The sequence below is a fragment of the Microcaecilia unicolor genome, chromosome 11 (genome assembly GCF_901765095.1).
Source record: "Microcaecilia unicolor chromosome 11, aMicUni1.1, whole genome shotgun sequence".
NCBI lineage: Eukaryota > Metazoa > Chordata > Amphibia > Gymnophiona > Siphonopidae > Microcaecilia > Microcaecilia unicolor.
The window spans coordinates 7,506,163-7,530,718 of record NC_044041.1 but is presented as its reverse complement, the minus strand read 5'-3'; the positions used below and the strand labels follow the sequence as shown (position 1 = coordinate 7,530,718).

Below are 24,556 nucleotides of genomic sequence, written 5' to 3'. Positions count from 1 at the left end.
CCCAATCATTAAAGTCCACCTTCTATCCTGCCTAACACCTTCCTTCTCTCTTCCCTTACTCAATCTTTGTACATCACTATTGTATCTGATATCATGGAATGATTATGTCATAACCAAACTCTGTAAGCCACATTAAGCCTGCAAATAGGTGGGAAAATGTGGGATACAAATGTAATAAATAAATAAATAACTTTCTCTGCCATTGCTCTAACCATTAAACAGAAATGATTAAAGCACTCTTAATCCCAATGTGATGCACCAAAAATGAAAAGCACAAAATGAATAAAACACGTTATAATTTCACATGCAAATGGATTACCACATTCAGCAATGAATGAACACAGTTTCCCCAAATTCAAGCAATTTCATGTAGCCTAGTGGTAATGGCCTATGAACCAAGGGAATTGGGTTCAATTCCCATTGCAGTATCTTGTAACTCCGGGCAAGTCACTAAATCCTCCATTGTCCCTGCACCTGTATATAACATGTAAACCGCTTTGATTGTAACCATAGAACGGTGATATATCAGATCCTATCCCCTTTCCCTTGTCTGCTAGGGTTTGTTTTTTTTACCTGAATTGGCAACTGTTACAAATAGGATACTGGGCTTGATGGACCTTTGATCTGACACAGCATGGTGTTCTTAAAAATAATTTAAAACAATATTATAGTGTTTAATGCTCGTATCATATTTTTAATGCTGTAAATCACTCTAGCGTGTTTATAAGCAAAAGGTCTATAAATGTAAAACTGAATAAAATAAAAACTGGAATTTTCTAAAATCAAACTTCATCTATATCCAAGATAATATAACTACTGGATGAGTTCAATTATCATTAATTTAAGCAGAGCATGTATGTTCTTCAAATTACATACTTACAAGCTCCCAATCAGAGTCCCAAGTCTAAATTTTCTCAACAAGATTTAGTCATGTTTTTGGGCTCAAAATCTTGTATCGAGTGCCTTCCCGTCTGCCGAAAGACCGGACCAACAGTACAACACTGTAGCACACTACAAAGAAGAAACAATTCCGGGGGGGGGGGGGGGGGGGGGGGGGGGGGGGTTATGTGAGAATATATAGCCTGCTGTCCTCAGAGAATACTTGCTACAGGTTAAGTATCTTCGCTTTCTCCGATGACAAACTAATATGCTCACATGTGGGAATCCCTAACTACCAGGCTCACTGGAAATAAACACTACTGACAAATCATACCACGCAAAGGCGAGGTTATAAAACAGATGAACCTGAGACCACATGCAAATCTTCAAAAGTGCAGCCTGGGACAGAATAAAAACGGGCCTAGGTGGGTGGAACTGGATTCTATCTACAACCCAAACTAATTCTGCATTACTATGTATTCAAACCGACTGTCACATCACATATGCTGCTTAAGGCATGCTACTTAAAGCAGGAATGAGATGTAAATGTGTGGAATGAAGACCACGTAGCAGCCAGCAAATTTTTCCCAATGGAGGCTAATGACGCAGCTATGGCTCTGACATTGTGGGCCTGGAGAGGACTCTCATAGGTAGCCCAGCCTAGGTATAAGAAAAAGAAAAATAGCCAAGTAGATAGTGTGTATTTTCTGATGGCAACATCCATTCTGTCAGGATGAAAGGAAACAAAAAGTTGGGAAAACTGAAGGAAAAATTTTTAAAAGCAGTACAAAAGAAGCTCTGATGAACTGAATTGGTAGCTGAGAGGAGAGAAGGAAAACACGTCCTCTCCTCACCACAGGGATTCCATGCTCTTGCGGCGGATAGAAAGGCACTCGCGAATGCGCAGTGAAACGCAACTCGCACACCAAAGAGCTCTGTAAAAGCGAGATACAAGCTCCGGACCAAGCAAAGTGGACTGTGTAACCCACATGTGAGAATATTAGTCTGCTTGCTCTCAAAGAAAGCTTAAATCATTCAGTTTCAATAGAGCGACTGCATATACACTGCGAGCAGAGTTAAAACTCTGTGCTCATTTAAATACAACAGATCTGTAGCTAAAAGCAGAAGAATACTTTACAATCAATTTTTAAACAGCTGAGAGCCTGATTCTAATTCTTTATGGCAGTTCATATAATTTATGTCTCCATAGCGCCCTGTTTTTCAGAGGAATCTAAGCATTCCTGAGAATTTTATTACTTTGATCTTTCCTTTTGTCCTTTGTTTTCCTGGCCTACTCCTTCCCTAGAATGATACAGCTCCACCACGTTAATCTTGTGTTTCCTCTATTCTGATGACTGTTGCATTAACAAATTTCAAAAATATATTATACATGAACCAAAATTGATTGCTTCCCAAGAAAAAACATATAGTTCATGCTTCCGGAAATATTGACAGGTTAAAAAAAAAACTCCAGATTCCACACTCTGCTTCTCAAGTTGCTTTCATTACAATCTTTTTTTGTTAACCTTGTGATGCCTAGAGAAAGAAAAATCTGTTTGCTCACATCAAGGCGGGAGGTGGTGGAGAGGAAAACGGTAACGGAATTCAAACATGCGTGGGATAAACATAAAGGAATCCTCCTCAGAAGAAAGGGATCCCCAGAAGCTTAGCCGGCGGTGGGAGGCAGGGCTGGTGGTTGGGAGGCGGGGATAGTGCTGGGCAGACTTATACGGTCTGTGCCAGAGCCGGTGGTTGGGAGGCGGGGCTGGTGGTTGGGAGGTGGGGATAGTGCTGGGCAGACTTATACGGTCTGTGCCAGAGCCGGTGGTGGGAGGCGGGGACAGTGCTGGGCAGACTTATACGGTCTGTGCCAGAGCCGGTGGTTGGGAGGCGGGGCTGGTGGTTGGGAGGCGGGGATAGTGCTGGGCAGACTTATACGGTCTGTGCCAGAGCCGGTGGTGGGAGGCGGGGCTGGTGGTTGGGAGGTGAGGATAGTGCTGGGCAGACTTATACGGTCTGTGCCAGAGCCGGTGGTGGGAGGCGGGGACAGTGGTTGGGAGGTGGGGATAGTGCTGGGCAAACTTATACGGTCTGTGCCCGGAAAAGGACAGGTACAAATCAAGGTAAGTTATTCACAAAAAGTAGCACATGTGAGTTTATCTTGTTGGGCAAACTGGATGGACCGTGCAGGTCTTTTTCTGCCGTCTTCTACTATGTTACTATATGTAATAAAATAAAATGCAGACAGCAATGCAACTCAGGACTAGTTACAAACAAGACAGTCATAGATTTGTGTTCACTATGCCATACAACTTTAAGATGTACTTTGCAAAAGAGCACTTTTAAAAGGGAAAATGGCAAGTCCTTCTGGCATGTGCTCTTCTCCATCGCCAGCTCCCAACTACATGGTTTCCACTTCACTATGCTGCATGACTAGAAGAGACTTCCTGAATTAGTATGCCAAGCTGCTCTCTGGTCTGCTTTTAAACCTTAACCACTTCTGTATAATAAAGACATTTTCCCCCCTGCAGATTCTTGATTGTCTTGACTAGATGTTCAGGTCCACGAAACAAGGCCTTTGTCTTTTGTGTGTCTGTACAGTGCTGTGTGCATTTAGAAGCACTTTAAAAAGGCAGCACTAAAGGCCGGGCTTCAAAAAGTTAGTTTATGCATTTGAAGTATGAGAGAATTAAAGCAGTGCACCTACAATTATGACACCACAGAACCAGACAAACAGTACAAACTTCTGCAAACAGTTGTGTTAAAAACCAAGTCACTTCCTACTCTAAAATACCAAGAAAGAATGAGACAATAAAACTTCATGACAGGACAACAGAAGGTAAACTTTTTCAGAGTAGGTGTGAGACAGGCAGGTGGAAAAAGTAATCCTAACATTTATTTGGTAATTCAGATTCCTTTTTTGGTAACAACTCACACTACATTCCTGAAGTGATATTTGTGTCTAAAGGTTATAACCCGTCATTCTGCATATCAATTCCTACTATTATACAGTAATGTTGATCAAATTATGACAAAGGCATTATAAATACCATAACATATGTTGTATTCCTTTGCAAGGACATTTTTTATACAAAAGAGCCCTCGTACTGAAATCAAGAATAGTCAAAAAGACAGGACTTTTCAGAATACATTAAACATGCAGTCCCTGGTATTACTTGAACCCACACAGACTGAGTGCACTTTGAGTTTAATAACCTTATGGTGGAAGTTGCTAAGCACACACTGCACGGGAAAATTCAAGCATTTTCATTGTTAAATCCATGCCTATCTGGACCATTTAAAGATTGCAGGTCACCAAATTCCAGGATAGTCAGAGAGACCCATAAATGTGTCACTTAAAGAAACCTGTGTCTCTCTTTGTCTTCAAATTCCATTGCTCGGTAAATTCTTGAGATGCCTTCCCTATGTCCAAAAAAAATGCAACAATCATCATTCAGTGTCCAACTTCCTGCTCAAAGTTTCCTTGAAAGAACTACTTGTCTCAACTCTCAGGATTCAACACAGCCGTGCTGTAGGCATGCTTTTTATATTTTTTATATTCCTATGCATATCTCTAGCATTAGCGCACGCTAAAAAGTTTGCACACCTACAGCGCAGCTTAGTAAACAGGGCCCTTAGTGTGAAGACTCCCTAAATTTATCTTGATGTCTGTGTCATGTAAACCAAGATGGCTTTATTAGTAACTAGCCGTTAAGCCCGTAACAACGGGCGAGTTTTTTGTTTTCCTATGGCCTCACCCCCCCCGTCCACCAACCCTGCTCTCTCCCCATGTCCAGCAACCCTCCTCTCCCCCTCACATCCGCTCCATCCACCCGTGTCCATCAACTGTTCTCTCCCCTACCCTCCATCCTCGGGCTCCCATCCATGTCCACCCATCTCCTAAGTGTACCATGATTGTGACCTCCTCTGCCCTGCCGTCCCCTCCACCGCCATTTCATCCCCCCCCCCCACCGCGTCACCCCCCTCTTTCCGCCGTCGTCGTGTCCTCCTTCAACTGCTTTCATTACCTCTCGTGATTCCTCCTGTCGTGTCGTCAGTTCTCCTCCATCGCTGCGTCCGTTTCCCTCAGTTCCGCCCCCTCCTTCCCTCCCTTCTCCCTCCTCCTCCGATTTCCATGCCCATGTCCAAGCCCTCCTCCCTATTGGACTGTATTGCTGGTGGAGGTGGAGCTTGGACTTCTGCACTCTCAACGTTCGGTCTCTACTGTGCATTTGCGGGTGAGTCGGTAACTTGTCATTTATATGTTTGATTCTCTTGGGTTTATGCTTTTGATATCGTATTCCGCTCAGCTCTGCTCATGTCTGAAACTGGGAACTGATGTGAAAAATCCTTCAGAGGCTTAATTGCACAGATTTCAACACAAAAAGCAAATAGTAAGAATATGCACTGTATGGCTGGCAGAATGCAAGGATATGTGGATAAATCAATCCACAGAGATGCAATGATATAATCTTTAATCATCATGGCAAATTAGCACCCGAGATTGGTCCAGCCCTGTCTTCGACTACATTTCACAAGTGCTCTTCAAACTGACTTTAGCATTAGATTCAATATTTCAAGCTACAAAAATGCTTCTTAGTTTTAAACTGTAGTCTAGTTTTATAGCCAAGAAATTCCAGCATTGCAATTTCATATGTAATGAAATTTGTAACACAACTTTCTAATTTAACATTTTTAATCAAACGATTAGAAGTGAAAGATGGGTATCAAAGCAAATGAAATGTGAACACTATTTTTTTCTAACTACAAAGTACATTCTTAAGCACCACAGTTTAGTACTTCAGAGACACCCATATTAATGGCAAATATACCTCAAAGTCACATATAAACTGCATCCTAAATAGCCTTCTCAAAGGGTTACTGGAACTCAAAAGACATTGATCAGAAAGCACGATCATGTAGTATGGCTGCTCTTCTGTTCACCATATGAACGCCACAACATTGCAATACCAAAGCAATATTCAGATCATAACCCTGACAGAACAGAAAAGAACAAATTACATCGGATATTCTAATACCACCAATAAAACAGATTTCAAAAGAAAAACAGAGCTAAATGTGAACACAACAAGAATGATACTGCTAGTAAAAATGTCAGTCCCAAATAACTATTTTATACTAATGGGCCAAAACACAAAAGTACGTATTAAAATGTTATGGTTGAGCTGCTAATTGTTTTGGGGGGGTTTTTTTTTAATTGTTCATGCTAAAATTTAACATCCAAATCATTTTCTGCCAGGTACTTGTGACGTGGATTGGCCACTGTTGGAAACAGGATACTGGGCTAGATGGACCATTGGTCTGACCCAGTATGGCTACTCTTATGTTCCTACGAAAATAACATGCAGAGGAAATGATGATCACAAAGCAGCACAGCTTGAACCATTTGGCTTGCAGTATATTATGTACCACCACTTAGAGATGGTCTATCCTTCAGTCAGCTGCCCAGTAGCACTGCTATGGGATGAATAGAAGGCACTGGAACATTAAAAACTAGACAGCAACTAATCTAGCTGGTTTGGGAGACCTAAAACAACGGTAACTAAAAAGTGCATGAATGATTTATTTTGCACAATTGAGCATTACCATTTCCTTAGTATTCTGCTCCTTTCTCCTGAAGAACCATACTGCTGAGTATTTTTCACCTTCCCTGGGCTCCCACTTCTATGTCCCCTACTGCTGCATCTGAGCTATTGACTAGGGTCCTGATGACGAAAGCAATACTTGAGATGCGTTGATTGAATTTTATTTATAAGTAAAAATGTAAAGTTTTACTATAAATTATTTGTGGGAAAGCATTTTTGATGAAGGGATCGATGATGAATTGAGTACTGAAGTTGGGTACTTTATGTGAAAAGAGTGGCTATCAAGCTCCTGTTCTATTAATGTTGAGAGTGTTGCCACCTATGAGTAGTCATTTTGGGCACTGGGTTGCTAAATGAGTATCTCAGCTACTGGCAGGCTTGGGGGACTCCCAGGGCTCCTTCTTGGACAGAGAATGTCTCGCTTAGTAGGGTGGAGGAAGGCTCTAACTGCAGCTCCTGCAGTAAGCCCAAAGCCTAGTCGACTCAGGTGGGGCTGCTTATGTCAGCAAAATTGGCTGTAGAAGATTCCGGTTTCTCCTGTCTGCAGCCCACAGCTCTTATTCACCAGGCTATTCTTAGTGGCCCCCAAAAAAGCCACTTACCATACCTCCCCTGGTAATCTATGCACACCTTACCTTTATGCTGGGCACTGGTGCTCACCTGCTTGGTGACAGGGACAGGCTCACCTTGTGTCCTATTGCTGCACTCTCTCCTTTTTGCATGGAGCAAGTGCTGTTAGAACAAGCTGCAGCCAACACTTCTTCAAAGTCCCTTGCCCTCTAGGGCAGTAAGGATCTACAGGAAGGGCTACAGGAAGGAACACAAGGCCAAAAAATGGGTTCCCCCGAGGAAGGAGATCAGCCACATCTGTCACCTTCTGTTCAACTGTGGCCTGAAACCCTGGATTCCAGTGGTGAAGTAGACTCCATCAGAGCCTATGATACAAGAGTCATTCTTCATTATTGCAGCAGTCTATATATTTGGAGGCAGAGAATGCTAATTGACTTCTCAATCTGCCCCAGTTTATTTGCAGAAGCCAAGCATTTTAGATCTGTCTCCATCTGCTGACAGGAGAGATACAACCCACTCACAGCTGGACTGGTCTGCCAGGATATAAAGGAATGCTGCTTTTCTCTCAACCTCCTCCTTCAACAACATATAAATGGCAGCTAGCACTTGCTCTTGCTGTCAGTGCAATGTGCAGACAGGGAACAGCAATAAGACCAGGAAACAGAGGATTTATTTTGAGGTGAAAGAGGCACTTCTGTACATGCTGTCTCTTCTGTTTATTATTTCCTGTACTTCTTAATATTAGTTTTCTTGTGTGCTTATGAGGGTCAGCCTCTCTCAGTCTCCGGATCAAGTACACAAGGAGTACTTTAAATTTTTCTACAGTTGATTGAAAGTGGCAAGCATGGTCCATGGCAGGTGCCAAGCAACAGTAGGAATACATGGGAAGGCAAGTGCCAGAAAGTGCACAGGAGATTGGGTGGTAATGTCAGGACAAGCAGAAGGGGAGAAGTCCCAATTGCCAAGATGAGCTGTGGAAAAAGAGAGCAGCAGAGTATTCAGATCATGGGGATAGAGGAGGGTGGACAGAGTCCACGGTGGTTAAGTGACTCTCCCCTCCTTCCCTACTCTCTCCTATTTCTTTTCTTTCTGTCACAGCTAAAACACCTCCATTTGCTCCATAACTTGCCTTCAGCCAGGTGGCTGCATTTGCAATCAGTGCCTGTGTTAGCGTGTGATTTGCTGAATGAGATAACTTGTTTGGACTTATTATTCATTTGTATACTGCTATATGTGACAGTTTACAATTCATATGCTAACACGTATTCAGAAGGAATGGAGCCTCAGAAGCTTAGCAGAGACTGGGTGGTAGCACCGGTGGTTGGGAGGTGGGGCTAGTGCTGGGCAGACTTCTACAGTCTGTGCAGATACAAATCAAGGTCAGGTATACATATAAAGTAGCACATATGAGTTTATCTTGTTGGGCAGACTGGATGGACTGTGCAGATCTTTTTCTGCCGTCACCTACTATGTTATTATGCTACACAACTGGATTCCCTAACAGTGAACACAACATTATTGTGCAATCCAGTTTAGTAAGAACCTTTAGTGAATAGGTCCCTAATCTATGGAGAGAACGAAGATTACCAAGGACCTGGAACTGTAACCAGAGAAAAACAATATACTCATAGGCCCAACAACTTTCAAACTCAGTCATTACGCTGCCTGGTTCTGGATACTTTGAGACTCTCACCCCACACTGGTATCAAGAAAACTGAGCATTCTTCCCTTCAGGACACTTTGCAGACATGTCTGATGCTAATATTTGTGTGCTCCTGACATCATGCTCCTAAGAGGACCCTGGTCAATGCTTCATCACCTGTGCTTGATGCACAAAAATCAGTATCCTTCAATATCAGTACTAAAGAGGCAGAATCCTTTGGGTTCTTCGGATGGTTATCAGTCAATGACAGATCCTGAAGGTTTCAATTGCACTCAACACTGAAGCAGAATGAGGTCTCCTCAATACTGATGCATGCCCAGCATCTAATGCAGTTCAAGGGTCCTGTCTCTGATGCCAGTGATCACGGATTAGACTTTGAAGCACCAAAGGAGCCTTTCCACCTTCTCTTTATGTGATCTGTAAACCAAATGAGATACTTAAATGCTTCATTATCCAGGCCTAGGCACTATAAGCACCAGTTGTGGGTACTCATCTTGGATACAGTCTCGCTCCACAGTTCACATTTCTTATTAAGCTGGTGGGGCCTTCTTCTGGGCCATTTTGACCAAAAGATGACCAATGAGAAATCAGACAACTCAATTTTAGAGACAAAATGGCCCAGCTGGGTCACCAAGGGTTTCTTGGAAAATGGATCCATAACATGTCAGTCTATATACTCAATGTATAGTCCACATTGAAAAAAAAATTTACTCTTCTTCTACTTCAGAAAATAAACATAGCTACAAAAAAAATGTTGTCAAGCTAAAGTGTTAAGTGAGCTTGCTTTTCAGCTCTTAAAATGCCCCTCTTTCCCACACATGCCAGAAGCTATTGTATTTGAACATTATAAATTAAAATCACACAAATAGTTTTTTGAAGAAGCACAATTTCCCACAAACATTTATCAAAGATGTCAGTTGAAGGTGGTATCAATGAGCCAGGGTTAGCAGCTGAAATGTCTTTAGAATCGCTTTTTCAACTGCTGGTTTATGTCAGCTTTGTTATTCCAGCACTGGCACAAAAGCGGCTTAATAAAATTTAATCCAATCCTAGGCGAGAACTAGCTGACTATAATTTAAAGTGGATGGATTGGTTTGCTCCACTTTGACTCTATGCAAATTCAGATGTCAGAAAGGATCAAGCTGTGTCATGTTGCCAAAGGCAACACATAGAAAATGCAGATAACTCATGCAAAATGTTAATTCAAACAACCAAAATCAACAGTCATTTGATAGTGTTGTGTTTCCTAAGTCACTGCAGAGTTTCAGATCTTTTCACACCTGTACAAGGTACTTTAATAGAACACAATCCATAAAGCACATTAAGGCTACAGACACTTCTGGGAGTTTCCAATTTGGCTGCTGGAAAAGGCTACTGATTTGTTCCCTTTGTCAAATTCCCATTTTGGCTGCTTCGGTGTTACAGCTGTATTTTGGAATGGCACAGCAGTACTTTTCTTCTGTTTCTCACAGAGCTCGTTTAACCTGTATTGAACCAATAATACTGGTGCTCTCTTGGATTCCTAATTATATGCACACACCTTTGTTGTGCACCACTCTACCATGTCACAATGTTTAGTGTACATGTAAAATGGGCTACTGGCAAACAGCAGGCCTTTTTTCTTTCACAGCATATGCCAAGGGGAAGGAGGCCTATTCTGGATTTACCTCAAGCCTTTTTCAGGAGCTCAAGGCCAGTCACATTCAGGTACACTATCTTGAGTTTAATTAACCATCACATTATCTCAACTGACTCCATACCACGCATCTTGGGCCCTCAGCTATATGGTAAGCCGTATTGTAGAAAATCTTCAGCATCGTATCTATGTTAGTTGAATTTCTAATGCTGCTTATTAGGTGTATCATTATTATTTTATCTCTGGTATTTGAATTCCAGTGCTGTTAAATGTGTATATTTTTTATACTGTTTCTCGGTAGCTTATAAACCATAAGCTGTATTTCTCTGTTTATTACCCTCCTCTCACCTACCAACACCCATTCTGTTAGAATATCAATGAAATGCTTTGATGTCCCCATGCATACCCCCACCCTCCCACTCTGTCAGACTGTCAAAGTAATGCTTTGATGTTTCTCTTATATATACTATCTGCTACCACATTTGCTTATTTCCGATCTGACGAAGAAGGGCAACCTTCGAAAGCTAATCAAGAAATGTATTGTTATGTCCAATAAAAAAAGGTATCATCTTATTTTCTTTTCCATGTTTTATTTTGTTTGATTTCTATTGAAAACGGTAGTTCTATTATTAGGTTCCAATTTACTATTTGAGTCATTCCGTGTCAAGTGGACCAATTTTAAAGGTCGTCCCCACCTCACCATCTCAGATTTTGATGAAATTTGGTACATAGTTTCTTTATGATAAAAAACTAAGCTGTGCAAAATTTTAGTTCAAAAGACTAAAATTGGAGGTTCTAGGGGACCTCAAGTAAAGGGTTGCAAAATGTCGCCTGAGCAAAAATGACATTTTGGGCCAACTTCCAGAAGCTGTAAAACTGGAAGTTTTAGTAGTACAAGGGGGATATTTGGAGAACCTGCACTACTTTTAGGGCTTAATGAACTGGCAAAACCCCATGTTCCTAGTCCTCTTACTTTTTAAATGGTTTAGGCTCAAACTTTGCCAAAAAAACGGCAAAAATCAATTTACAGCGATGTTGAGGCTGCTGTAGTTTCTAAACTAGTTGGCCTTTCAGGTTGATTTTTGGTAGGTGTACTAAATGCATGGCTGTAATGAGGCATTCCAATTTGCAGCACTTTCCTTCAAGTGGTTGAAAATTTATAAGCGTTCAAAGTTGGTATAAAAAGCATTTTTGCCCATTTTGGGCTATCTTTGATGCCCTTGATCTCCAGTGGGACAGCTTCAATATTCTTTCTTTTAGCACCATTAGAAAGAGCAGATTTCCTTCTATCAGAATATGTAGTTTTCAATTTGGAGTCTCTCCATATAAGGATTGCAAAAAAAGTGTTTTTTGGCCAGTATTGTTGAATGATAGATGAAACAGATATAGGGCCCATCGATGTTTCTAATTGCTGTATAAGTCACTCAGTTGCTTTTAGCATGCATTGGTCCATGGTGGCTACGCCACTACCAATTCAATAGGAAGTGGCAACCTCATCGCCAAGAGGTCACGCCCGCTAGCCAGGCAAGTCCAGCCACTTGGCACAGGTTCCCAAGCCTGAAGGTGGGCATCTTACTTGAGGTTCCCAAGCCTCATTTGGTTGTCTTTGCCTAGTTTCTCAAGCCTAATGGGGGTGACTTAATGGTTCCCAAGTAAAACCTCAGTGCTGAAGTGACAAGAATTTTTCACTGATAAGTTTCACTGCTGTTTCTGGAAATGTATACTGTCGTCCAAGTGCTGTAGTTGCTGGTACTGGAAGAACTGCTAGAATATGCTGTTCAGAAATCCAACAAGAATCTCTTCTGCTAGGCCAATGAAATGATCGTGCAGGCCCGCATGGATGCATAAAGTTGACCAAGGCATCATGTTCTTCAAATGATGTGTCACAGACATTGCCAATCCACCATTTGTTGTCATAAACACAGGCAACATACTGCCCAGGCTGAAGTTGAGACACATTTATGCCAGGTACACTCACTGGGTCATCTGACTGACAAAGTTTGACAACAAATGAGGAGGAATCATTTGACACTCTACTGACTGAAATTTGGTTCAAGTCAATGGGATTAAACTGGTGATTTTCACGAGTTCCAGCAACTGTGGAAGCTTTACTGAATCTTTCCTCTTGTGCAGATCTTGAAGATTCAATTTCATCCTTGGAAACAAAAATGAACTTGATTTTATTTATTTTTTGATCACAAAATTCAAACAAGCCTTGTGCTGTGAGAATTTGGCTATTTTTAGGTCGTTGCAAACTAGCCTGAGCAGCTAGTCGCTTTGTTGTACCACCTATGGCATCACATGGTGACTTGCCATGGCTTGTGTCAAAGAAATTCCACTGTGCACTTATTCCAAATTCTGATTGATGATAGCACGAGTTGGCAAAGTTTTTAAAGTTCTTGTATTGTGCAGCTGAGCCATCACTAAAGTATGTTACATATTTTATTTCTCCAATTTTGCTTTTCAAGAACGCGATTAATTTTTCCAAGAATGCATGTACAGCAACTGCATCATGCCGCAAGCTGTCACTTATTATGCAAACACTTATGCACTGAATTTCACTTGAAGCATCACGGAAGTACACAACAAATGGATGCAGTGTAGCTTGACTGTTTTCCCAGTGGAAACCTTGAACAGCATCTTGGACAATAAAGGAGTAGTTTTCAGCAAAGTCCAAGAGAACAACAATTTCACAAGGATTTAGGTTTTCTTTAACAGTTTTTAAGTATTGTGTCTGATGTTTGGAAATGTAATGGTGAATTGACAGGTTTGAAACTTTCAATGCAAGCTCAGATACAAAATCATCAACATACATCTGTTTGGTCTCCAGTGTGGTGCGATCTGTATGAACCCACTGTTTAAACTCGATTGTTTCACCTGGGTCATCATCACTGAACACTTCTGTCAGGTAATTTTCAAGCACATCTTTACCTGGACATATTTCACACCTGTGAAGCATGCATTCTTTGCATTCCAAATTGCACACAGTTTTAGCCATCACAGTGCTTTGTAATCTTCGTTCAGCAGATGGCTTCCAGCAAGCATAAGCTTCACATTTTGATGCACACTGAATGCATACCAGATGAGCCAACAGTGACACACCATTTTGGCCTTAGCTCACAAAATTTGGAAAAACCCACTTCTGGCCCATTTCGAGTATGATATGCAACATACATTTCTTTTAGATTGCTAAGCAGCAAGCACTTTTGCATTTGAATTTTTTCAGTGCCAGTTCTGACAGAGACAAAATCTTTTTTCCCTGGGCACAGTCTACTGAATTCATCATCTTCAAAAAAGCCAAGAATTTTTTTTTCTGTTTCTTCTGGTAAAACTTTACCTTTCTTCTTGTCTGGTTTTGCCAGAATTCCACAAACTGATTTCAGATTTCTTGCTTTTTTAACCATTCTAGTTGAAACCATGAATTCTGAGGCAGTTCTTTCAATAGACCAGCTGTTTGGTGCTAAAGTTAGTATTTGCAGTTTTTCTGCATGATTTGCTGAAACTTGGACTTTGTTTTTCAACTAGTTTAGCAGGTCATCATAATCAGAACATTTGTCACATTTCTGACTGGTAGAAGGTTGAGTTTCAAACTCATTTAGGTCTAAGCCACCAGCAACTGCAAGATGATGACTCAAAGTATTCTGCACTCCCCTGATTTTGCGCTTGGTGTAGCCTCGTACATCACGCTTGCTGACTTTTTTGAACTTTAATGGAGAAATACCAAGAGATGTCAAACTTGTGTTCAACTTGCCAGAAATGTCACTGTGTTCATCATCTGCTGTTGTTGATGATGATAAAGAATCAGCAGCTCTGTTACTGACGTCTTTTCGACAAGATGGACATAGTTTCTGACCCGGCACAAATATTTTGCTTGTTAAGGCCTTTAGCTGGGCTGCTAGTGTGTCATCCAGCACTCTTAAGCCCCTTTTTGCATTATGACCACCTTTGGAAAATGGGTTACAGCAGGTTCTTTGCAAAAATTCAAACTTTTTCAACAGTAAGGATTCATGATGAAGGCAAATAGTTGATCCAGCATCGAAAAGTTGACCAGAACGCTCTTGTAACAACTTCTGTTGATCAGGCAGAAGCTCTTCAATTAATTTCAAACCTTTATTTTTATTGTATGTCAGTAAATGACACTCTGATGTACTTGAACAGCCAACTGAGCAAAGTGGAAATTCATCTGATCTTTCTGGATCCATTGATGACCATTAGCATCAGTTCAACAAACGCATTTATTCTTGCAATCAGGTTTTCAATGGGTAAAATTTTACTTCAGTCTAAAGTGATTAATATCTTCATTTGTGGCATTTAATTCAATATAAATGAGCCTGTCGGTGCAGGTGCGAGTTTCTTCAACAAGAAGTATGTATACAATGGTTTCCACCCTGTTTTTTAGTTTACTTGAACACAGTTTTATAACATAATGTTTAAAGAAAACTTCTTTAGCCAGTTAGACTTGGCCAATTATGATTGGTGAACCCTGTTGCAAGGCAGAATTGTTTGTTTCATTGCCCAATTGTATGCTTCTGGTACCTCCTGGCTCCTGAGTGTCTGTTGCTAGGCTTACTTTGATGCCTACAGTTCACTAAGAGGTCAAACTGTAGCAAGGGTGAAGAAACACCAGCAACAGACACTCAGACGCCTTGCAACAGGGTCCACCAATCATAATTGGCCAAGTTGGTCATCCTAACTGCAGTTTTCTTTAAACCTGTTATGAAACCTGGCCTCATCCTTCCACATCCTAAAAAACATTCCTGTTTTTTAGTTTTCTTGAATACAGTTTTATAACATAATGTGTTCTTTATTTTAAAAAATTGGTGCTTTTTGAAAGAAGAATCACTTTTACTACACTTGTATCAAGGGTGTAGTGAAGAAATCACAGGCTGCTGCCCGCAAACATTTGAGGACATTTTTGCAATCCTTATATGAAGACACTCCAAAATGAAAACTACATATTCTGATAGAAGGAAATCTGCTCTTTCTAATAGTGCTAAAAAAAAGAATATTGAAGCTGTCCCACTGGAGATCAAGGGCATCAAAGATAGCCCAAAATGGGCAAAAATGCTTTTTATACCAACTTTGAACGCTTATAATTTTTCAACCACTTGAAGGAGAGTGCTGCAAATTGGAATGCCTCATTACAGCCGTGCATTTAGTACACCTACCAAAAATCAACCTGAAAGGCCAACTAGTTTAGAAACTACAGCAGCCTCAACATCGCTGTAAATTGATTTTTGCCGTTTTTTTGGCAAAGTTTGAGCCTAAACCATTCAAAATGTAAGAGGACTAGGAACATGGGGTTTTGCCAGTTCATTAAGCCCTAAAGGTAGTGCAGGTTCTCCAAATATCCCCCTTGTACTACTAAAACTTCCAGTTTTACAGCTTCTGGAAGTTGGCCCAAAATGTCATTTTTGCTCAGGCGACATTTTGCAACCCTTTACTTGAGGTCCCCTAGAACCTCCAATTTTTAGTCTTTTGAACTAAAATTTTGCACAGCTTAGTTTTTTTATCATAAAGAAACTATGTACCAAATTTCATCAAAATCTGAGATGGTGAGGTGGGGACCCCTGGTCCACTTGACACGGAATGACTCATTTTCAAGTTTACCTCTATTTATTTATTTATTGCATTTGTATCCCACATTATCCCACCTATTTGCAGGCTCAATGTGGCTTACATAGTTTTGAAAACATTGTCATTACAGGATAGCAGATATGTTTCGTACTGTGTAGAAATTAAGTGAAGGAAGAAAGAAGAGGGAAGGGAGTGGTTAGGGTAATTATAGGAGGTGGGCTTTCTTGATTGAGTGGGTTGGTGAGGTGGACTAGTGTGGCTATCGGTTCTCATTGTAGGCCTTGTTGAAGAGATAAGTCTTCAGAGATTTGCGGAAGACAGTTGTTTCGTCGATTGTTCTCAGGTCTGTAGGCAATGCATTCCATAATTGCGTGCTTATGTAGGAGAAGGTGGTGGCATGCGTCTGCTTGTATTTTAGTCCTTTACAGCTGGGGAAGTGTAGGTTGAGAAATTTGCGGGATGATCTTGTGGCGTTTCTTGGAGGTAGGTCCACAAGATTTATCATGTAGATTGGGGCATCCGCGTGAATGATTTTGTGTACCATCGTGCAGATCTTGAACGCAATGCGTTCCCTAAGTGGGAGCCAGTGGAGTTTTTCTCTTAAGAGTTTTGCGCTTTCATATTTAGTTTTTCCAAATATGAGTCTGGCTGCAGTGTTCTGGGCAGTTTGGAGTTTTTTTTATATTCTGCTCTTTGCAACCCGCGTATAGTGCGCTGCAGTAGTCCAGATGACTTATTACCAGTGACTGTACCTGGGTGCGGAAGATGTGTCTCGGGAAGAAAGGTTTTACTCTTAAGTTTCCACATGGAGTAGAACATATTTTTCGTCGCATTTTTCACATGGGCATCCAGAATGAGGTTTCGGTCAATGGTGACTCCAAGAATTTTCAAGTTTTGTGAGATAGGAACAGAACAATATGGTGTGATTATGGTGGAGAAGTGTTTTGTATTATGTTATGAGGTGAGTACAAGACATTGTGTTTTTTGTGCGTTACGTTTAAGTTGGAATGCATCTGCCCAGGTGTGCATTGTTTGGAGACTTTGGTTGATCTCGTTGGCGATTTCATTTAGATCATGTTTGAACGGGATGTAGATTGTGACGTCATCTGCATATATGTAGGGGTTGAGGTTTTGATTGGCTAGCAGTTTGGCTAAAGGTATCATCATCATGTTGAATAAGGTTGGCGAGAGTGGGGATCCTTGGGGGACTCCACATTCAGGTAGCCATGGGAGTGATCTGTCCGTGTTCGTTGTTACTTGAACCATTTGAGAACTGCGCATCCTATTCCGAAGTACTGTATTTATGTTTATTCTTGGTTATTTTACTATTATTATGCTGTTAAAATTGTAAATTTTATGTTAAACTGTACTTGCTGTACACTGCCTTGGGCAAATCTTTCCATAAAGGCAGCTAATAAATCTCAATAAGTAAATAAATCTATGTTTTATCTTGAGACAATGATGGCTTAAGCACCTGTTCAAGATCACAAGTGTCAGTGGTAATTAAACACTGGTTCTGGTGCCCTAACCATTAACATTTACTCCACTATACTCTGCTAGATGCCTAAACAAGTGAGACTAAAAAAATACAAATACAACAACTCATAACAGATTTTTAAAACCCATTTATGCTTTACCAGCCTCTGTCATTGTTTGAGTTTCTAGAAGGAGAGCAGTTTTCCTCACCACCACCACCCCCCCTCAAAAAAAATATATATAATAAAAATAAATAAATAAAATTGCTCATGCACATTTTCTAAGCTCTGGTCATCATGACACACACCAGTAGTGCAGAAGATACAAGACTGTGAATTCATCACATCCAGTGTTTGTAGGGAGCTAAAGGACAAAGTGATCAAAAACAGTCTGGATATTTCTGTCTTTTAAAAAACATTTCTCACTTCCAGAGAAACTCAGATGTCACCTAACCACTCTTTAAGGATCTCAGATAAACATCTGATTTTCACCTGCATCTTCAATTACATCCCACAGGCAGTCATTACCTTGCCAGAACTTTATTTCTCACAAGAATGTAACTAATAATTTCTTCTATTAGCTGTGCAGCATAAGCTTAAGAAGCCTGGAACTTGGACAACAGACATACTGATGGTAAAAGTGCTTCTATTTACTATGGCATGATTAAAAAAACATACAGAAGTAACCTGAGCCTGATTGCTCCATCTATTCTCTCTCTTGATAATGCAATGGTATACTGTAAATAAAGAGCTTTATCACCTGAAAAGCCCATTGTCAAAACTGTAACTCCCGTCTGGAAGAAACATGAGCCAGTGGCGTACCTGGGGTGGGGGGTGCACGCCGCTGGGGGGATGCCGCGCGCCTGTCCGCTACGTTCGTTACTTCCTGTTCCGGGGCAGAGGGAGCATGGAAACGAACGAAGCGGACAGGCGTGCGGCACCCCCCCCTCCCCCAGCCTTCTGCCCGCGCAGCCAAATCCACTCTGTAATGCTTTAAAAAGGTATGCAACAAAGCCCAAGTAGCCACACAATAAATGTCATCTAACAGGACACCCATTTCTGCCCGAAGTCGACTGGGCCAGAGTAGAATGGGCACATAGCTTCTCCAGTCAACATGTACATCGACGCGATCGCCTCCCTAAACCAGCAAGCAATTGTCGGCTGCAACATCACGTTGCCCCATCGTAAGCCTGAGAGGGGCACAAAGAGATGATCTGAGCATTGCAAAACACTGGACATCTGCAAATACCAAAGAACTCTCCAAACGTCCAGTAGTTGAAGAGTCACAAATTACATAGGGTAATCGGCACTCCCAAACAAAGTGCGGAAGAGAGGCTGATTAAGATGAAATGCCAAAACGACCTTCGGCAGAAAAGACAGCACTGTACGCAAGGTTACACCAGCCTCAGAAAACTGCAGAAAAGGATCCTCACATGACAAAGCCTGAATCTCCGAGGTTTGCTAGGCTGATGCCATCGTCACCAAGAACACTGCTTTTAGGATAAGCTCTTTATCAGACGCCCTGCACGACGACTCAAAAGGTGCTGCTAGCATTGCCCGGAGCACCAAATACAAGCTCCAGGCTGCACAAGACACTCCCGCTCACAGAAGTGTGCCTCTTTTCTTTTTTTTCTTTTCTATGAACTGAAGCACTGGACCAAAAAAAAGGCTGCAGAATTCTTTTTTTTTCAGCACCGACACGCAGCACTCCTGACAATGACCCCAGGCCCCACACAAACCAGGGAAGACCCACGACTAAGTCACAAAACGGTGCCCTATGACCACTGGAGGGATTAAGGCATGACCCTACACACACACACTCCCCTCACTGATCATTGACTCCATCTCAACCCCCAAAAAATGTGAAAGAAACAGTACATACCAGTCTCAATGACAACTTCAGATGTTATGGCCAGTCTTATTAGAGCAACAAGCAGATTCCCTGGAGTAGCCTAGAGGTTAGTGAAGTGCACTACACAGAAGGGGACCCGGGCCCATATCCCACTCTAACTAGTACACTTGTGGTGAAAAATAGTGAGCTCTCAAAAACCCAGCAAAAACCTACTGTGCCCACATATAGGCAACACTACAGACATGAGGACTATTGCAGAAATGTACATAGTAACATACTCTATGACGACAAATAAAGACCTGTACCACCCAGTGTGCCCAACCAGACAAACTCATTATACATGGTATGCGATACTTTATATATATATACCCGAGTTTGATTTGTCCTTGCCATTTTCAGGGCACAGACCGCAGAAGTCTGCCCAGCACTGTTCATATACTAAAAGTTCTGAAGCTAACGTCGAAGTCCCTTAAAATTTACACTCCAGAACATCCATATCTATTCAGTCACGATCAGGGCACAGACCGTAGAAGTCTGCCCAGCACTGGTTTTGAGTCCTAATTACCAGTGTTGCCACCCAATCTCCACTAAGATTCTGCGGATCCATTCCAGGTTTGGAGAGCTTACCATACAATATAAGGGGGTAACGGTGAAATGTGTACCTGAGACATTTTTATATGAGGTCCACTGCAGTGCCCCCTCGGGTGCCCCAATGCTCAGCTGGGATGTCTGTGGTACCAGTCTACTAAGAATGCTGGCCCCCAAATGTCCCAATGGAGTGTTTTTGAGCGCTTTTCCCTTGGACGTTTGTTGTTTTTTAAACGGTTACAAACGTAAAATGCACTGAGCACAAAACGTCTAAGAAATGGCCATTTTCATAGTTTCAGCAAAACATCCAAATCAGATTTAGACAACATATCAAAAATGCACCTTTTAACGTTCTGAGACTATTGAAAATCAAAGCTGAATAACTGTCAATATAAAGTCAAATCCAAGAGACACAGAATGGTTATCTTGCTATTTTACAGCCATCGCAAAAGAAATGTGAATTGTTTGTATAATAAATGCACTCCACCTTCCCTCCTCACACACTTAAAACGTTGTTACAGCATGCTGCGTTATTGAGTTGCTGCAGTATTTAAGCTGTAGTCTCCCTGGGGAACATGCCCAGAGCCATGCATCTATCACTGGAATACTAATCTAACTGCTTCCCTGGCTTATGCGGCTTTCCTCAGAGTTCTATCAGTCACCTCTGAATTCTAGACACAGACTGCATAGTTCTGAAAGGACAGAGATGCCAAATACTTAGCTAATCAAGCCATTTGGCAATGACAAAAATAAAAACTATGATTTTTAATGTAGGTATTTGTTTTACATTTTTATTCCACCTTCCAAAAAGAAGTTTGGATTACACTAAGAGTGTATTACACTTAAGGAATACAAAAATCTACATAGAATTTACTTTCCAGACAAGCCCCACTATAACAACACAACTGGTTAACTGAGGTTCTTTAACAAGGTGAATCACAGCTTTGCCTTGTGGATATTTGCAAAAAACATTTGCATTCGATTTTTTCCAGTACACATAGAATTAGCCACATTGAGCATGCAAAGAGGTGGGAAATGTGGGATACAAATGCAATAAATAAATAAAATAAGAGAGGATCTAAGATCCAAGTGCAGTGACTAGGCGAGGACATCCTTTCTTGAGGGTTCTCCATTCAGGGTAGTGCTCACACAGCCATGACCCCAATTCATATAACTGCAGAAAGCAAGCTCTAGTCATCACAAGACAATGGAATCCTATGGAGCACCCACTCAGGTGGCGACTCACAGTTTGGGAAGTTTGCTCTAAGTTTTTACAATATCAAGAGTTAATACCCTGCCATCCAACTCCATGGGGGGAGGGGGAACCTAACAATACTACAACCAGCGCATAGAAAACGACACAGGGACACAGACACGCAGTTTCCACCATCATCCCCCCCAATAAAGTGAAAGCCCTCCCCCCCACGCAGTAGCCTTGACCCCAAGCCAGTGACGAACTGGAGGTCCAGCAGACCTCCAGTTCCCCCCCACCCTCGACACAAGCTCATGGGCTGGAGATCCAGTAGCCAAGCTGATTTGGTCAATGGACACTCAGTTCTACATCTACGCGAACGATGTGCAGCTGCTCATACCCATTGAATCTAACTTACCAACAGCCCTGAATAGACTGACTACCTGTCTAACATCAATTCAAGAACGGGCTAAGCACAACAAACTTTCCCTGAACCCAAGTAAAACCGAACTTCTCTGGGTCCCTAACACAAGTGGACACACGTACCTGATGTCAAAATCTCTTTTCAGAAGTACAAATTCCCCCTCAAATCACAAGTCAGGAACCTTGGAATACAGTTAGATTCAACACTTACTCTTATTATCCAAATCCAAGCAACCTTCAAGAGCTGCTTTTACTATCTGCGACAACTATGTTGCCTCTCTCCTTACATCGAGAAGGAAAATCTTATCCCAGTTGTGCAAGAAATGATAACATCAAGACTGGATTACTGTAATGCACTCTACAATGGTCTGACTACAGAGGGTCTACACCAGCTCCAACTGATTCAGAATGATGCAGCAAGACTCATGGAAGGTTGCAAGTGACATAACCACATCACACCATTTTTGCAAAAACTTCACTGGCTATCAGCACGATACAGGGCTACATTTAAAACTCTATATCTGATCATCAAGGCCCTTATAGGAAATAGCCCTGAGTACTTCAAGAACAGGATGATCCTCTACATACCTCCAAGGACACTAAGGTCCTCCCAAGGGGTATCCCTAACCACACTCTCTCCAAAAGACATTACATGATGTGATACCCACAAGCGAGCCTTCTGTGGAGTAGCACCCACGCTCTGTAATGCACTCCCTGAAAGACTCCACTTAACACCAGACTATCTCTACTTCAGGAAGCAGGTGGAAGCTTGGCTCTTCAACCAGGCCTTTAATGGAAGACGTAACTAACTTCTTAGTCTCACACATACACAAGGCGTGACACAGGCTGCAGCAGGACATGTTTATCCACTCTTATCCTAGCTGAGATAACATTTAATCATCTCTCTGACCTCATGTGCAACTTTCTTTAAATTAGTCACCTTATTTTCTAAATCTTCTTACTCTCTTACCTATCTATATGTTCCAACTTTCCTTATACCCTACACTGTCTATTAAAATGTTCTATTACGTACTGTGTTGACATTTTAAGTAGTATACAGTGCCATACTTTGCACTGTTATTTGAATATTTTTACTGCTGTAATTGTCTATTGCTTATGTTTGATTTATTCTTACTGTACACCACTTTGAGTGAATTCTTTCAAAAAGGTAGTAAATAAATCCTAATATATAAATAAATTATCTCTGATGATAGGGACAGGAAAGCCCCATGCTGTTCCAGAGTTATATTTAGAGCGCTGTTTGGAACAATGTGGGGCTTTTGATCATCTGCCTGTGAATGAAGCACTGTTAAATTACATCATTTGTATCTTGTCTGCCTTTGATGTGGCAATAAGTGTCTTGTCTACTGATCAGATTCCCACTATATGCAATGTCTTTTCAATCAAGCCCAGTTGCTCAAGCATCTTACTGTTACGGCAACGGATTCATCCACCATCGCTGGCATCAAGGAGCATTTCCAATACTTAATTGACTCTTATTTTCCTGTTCATCCACTACACAGTGTTAGCTCTCCTCTACACCCATGTTTGAAAGACAATCCAATTATCTTCCCAGATGATGTAAAAACACAGGCACCCAAATCTTTGAGAAGGCTGTACCAAAATGGAAGGCTCGAGTCCATCAACATCAACAACTCAGGATCCTCCACACTCACATTCCCAGAAAATGTCATATCTGTGGAATAGCTCCTTCCAAAAGAATGAAAATGGATGTTGGCAGTTTTATGAGTGACTTTTACGAAGCAAAACCTCCTTTGAAGGCTATTGTTAATGAACTGGGCAGTTATTTATGTTCATCTGATGCAAATGATGATAATTTAATTTTTTGGAAATCCAAGCAAAAGTGCTAGCCAAAACTGTCTAAACTTGCATGGGGGATCCTGTGCATTCCTGCTATCAGAATTTCTTCTGAGAGGATGTTTTCTATTACAGGAAGGACTGTGGAAGACAGGAGAGCTAGACTGAATCCTGAGATTGTTGATGACCTATTATTCATTCCCAGATTAAAAATCATAACTGTGCTTCTTCGTAGGGCATATTTCTTTCCCCCCCTAGGGCATACAGAACAGGTTGTATTTTGTACCCCTGGACATTTTAACAGTTCCTTGAGGTAGTAGAAGCCAACCATTGTTGGGGCTGGAAGGGTAGAGAGTGGCAGAGGGGGTTATTATCGTTGTTCGTTATTATTGTTTTCTATTTGTAATTTATAAACAACAGTTGTACAGAACATTGTTCCTTTTTATAAAATAATTTAAATGGTCTTAGTTTGGAATCAGCCTCCAGGGTGAATCATCTACCAGCAGGAATACTGCAGTGCTTTTTCATTCAGCTGGATATAGTTCAGGCCAAGCCTAATTAATGATAAGGAAAAGGTAAACAGGCTAGCCGAGCCCAAAATTACACTTTCTTTCTTTTTTTTTCTGCACATGAGCATGAGGGTAAGTGAATTTTGATGCACTGATGAATATTACCAGACTAATGTATTAAACTGCATTGCTTTCTATGGTCTGTTACCATGGCCACACACTGAAATTCAGTCTCCTCCTGCCCACCTACTCACCATTCTGACCTTCCCTTTTTCTTTCTCCATGTACACCACACTGCCTCACCTGCTTTCTATCACACACCAATCTCACTTACCTAACTGCTGCTCATTCTGCTCACTGCACAGTGTCCCTCCCATTATGCCTTCCCCCGCATAAATACGCCTCATCAAATATCTCATGCAAACCCTGGAGTTAAAAAACAGTCTGAAAACCAGGAAAGACAGGACTCAAATCTTGCTTTTCCAAACCTGAGGCTCTTTGGGCAAGCCATTTTACCCTGCACTACCTCAGGTACAACTCAAGGGAGGGAAACAACATGTATATCTCACAGTAACTTGCTCTAAGCTCAGATTTAGAAAGGCAAGTAATTAAGACCAAATTCAAATCCAAAATGGTTTGTTTCAGCTCTTACAAAGATAAGGTACATATCCTGAAGGTGATGTCACAACAGGAGGAATTTCTCTATCATGCTTGCTGTATTTACTATTACTATGTAAAATATGTGAGCTAGTTTGATTATGCTAAAAA

At 41.3% G+C, this 24,556-nt stretch overlaps 1 protein-coding gene across 1 annotated transcript in view; it reads right to left on the bottom strand.

Annotated features, from left to right (window-relative positions):
• MED13L (mediator complex subunit 13L) overlaps positions 1-24,556 on the bottom strand; it is a 578,965-nt gene that overhangs the window by 421,301 nt on the left and 133,108 nt on the right. The window lies entirely within an intron of this gene.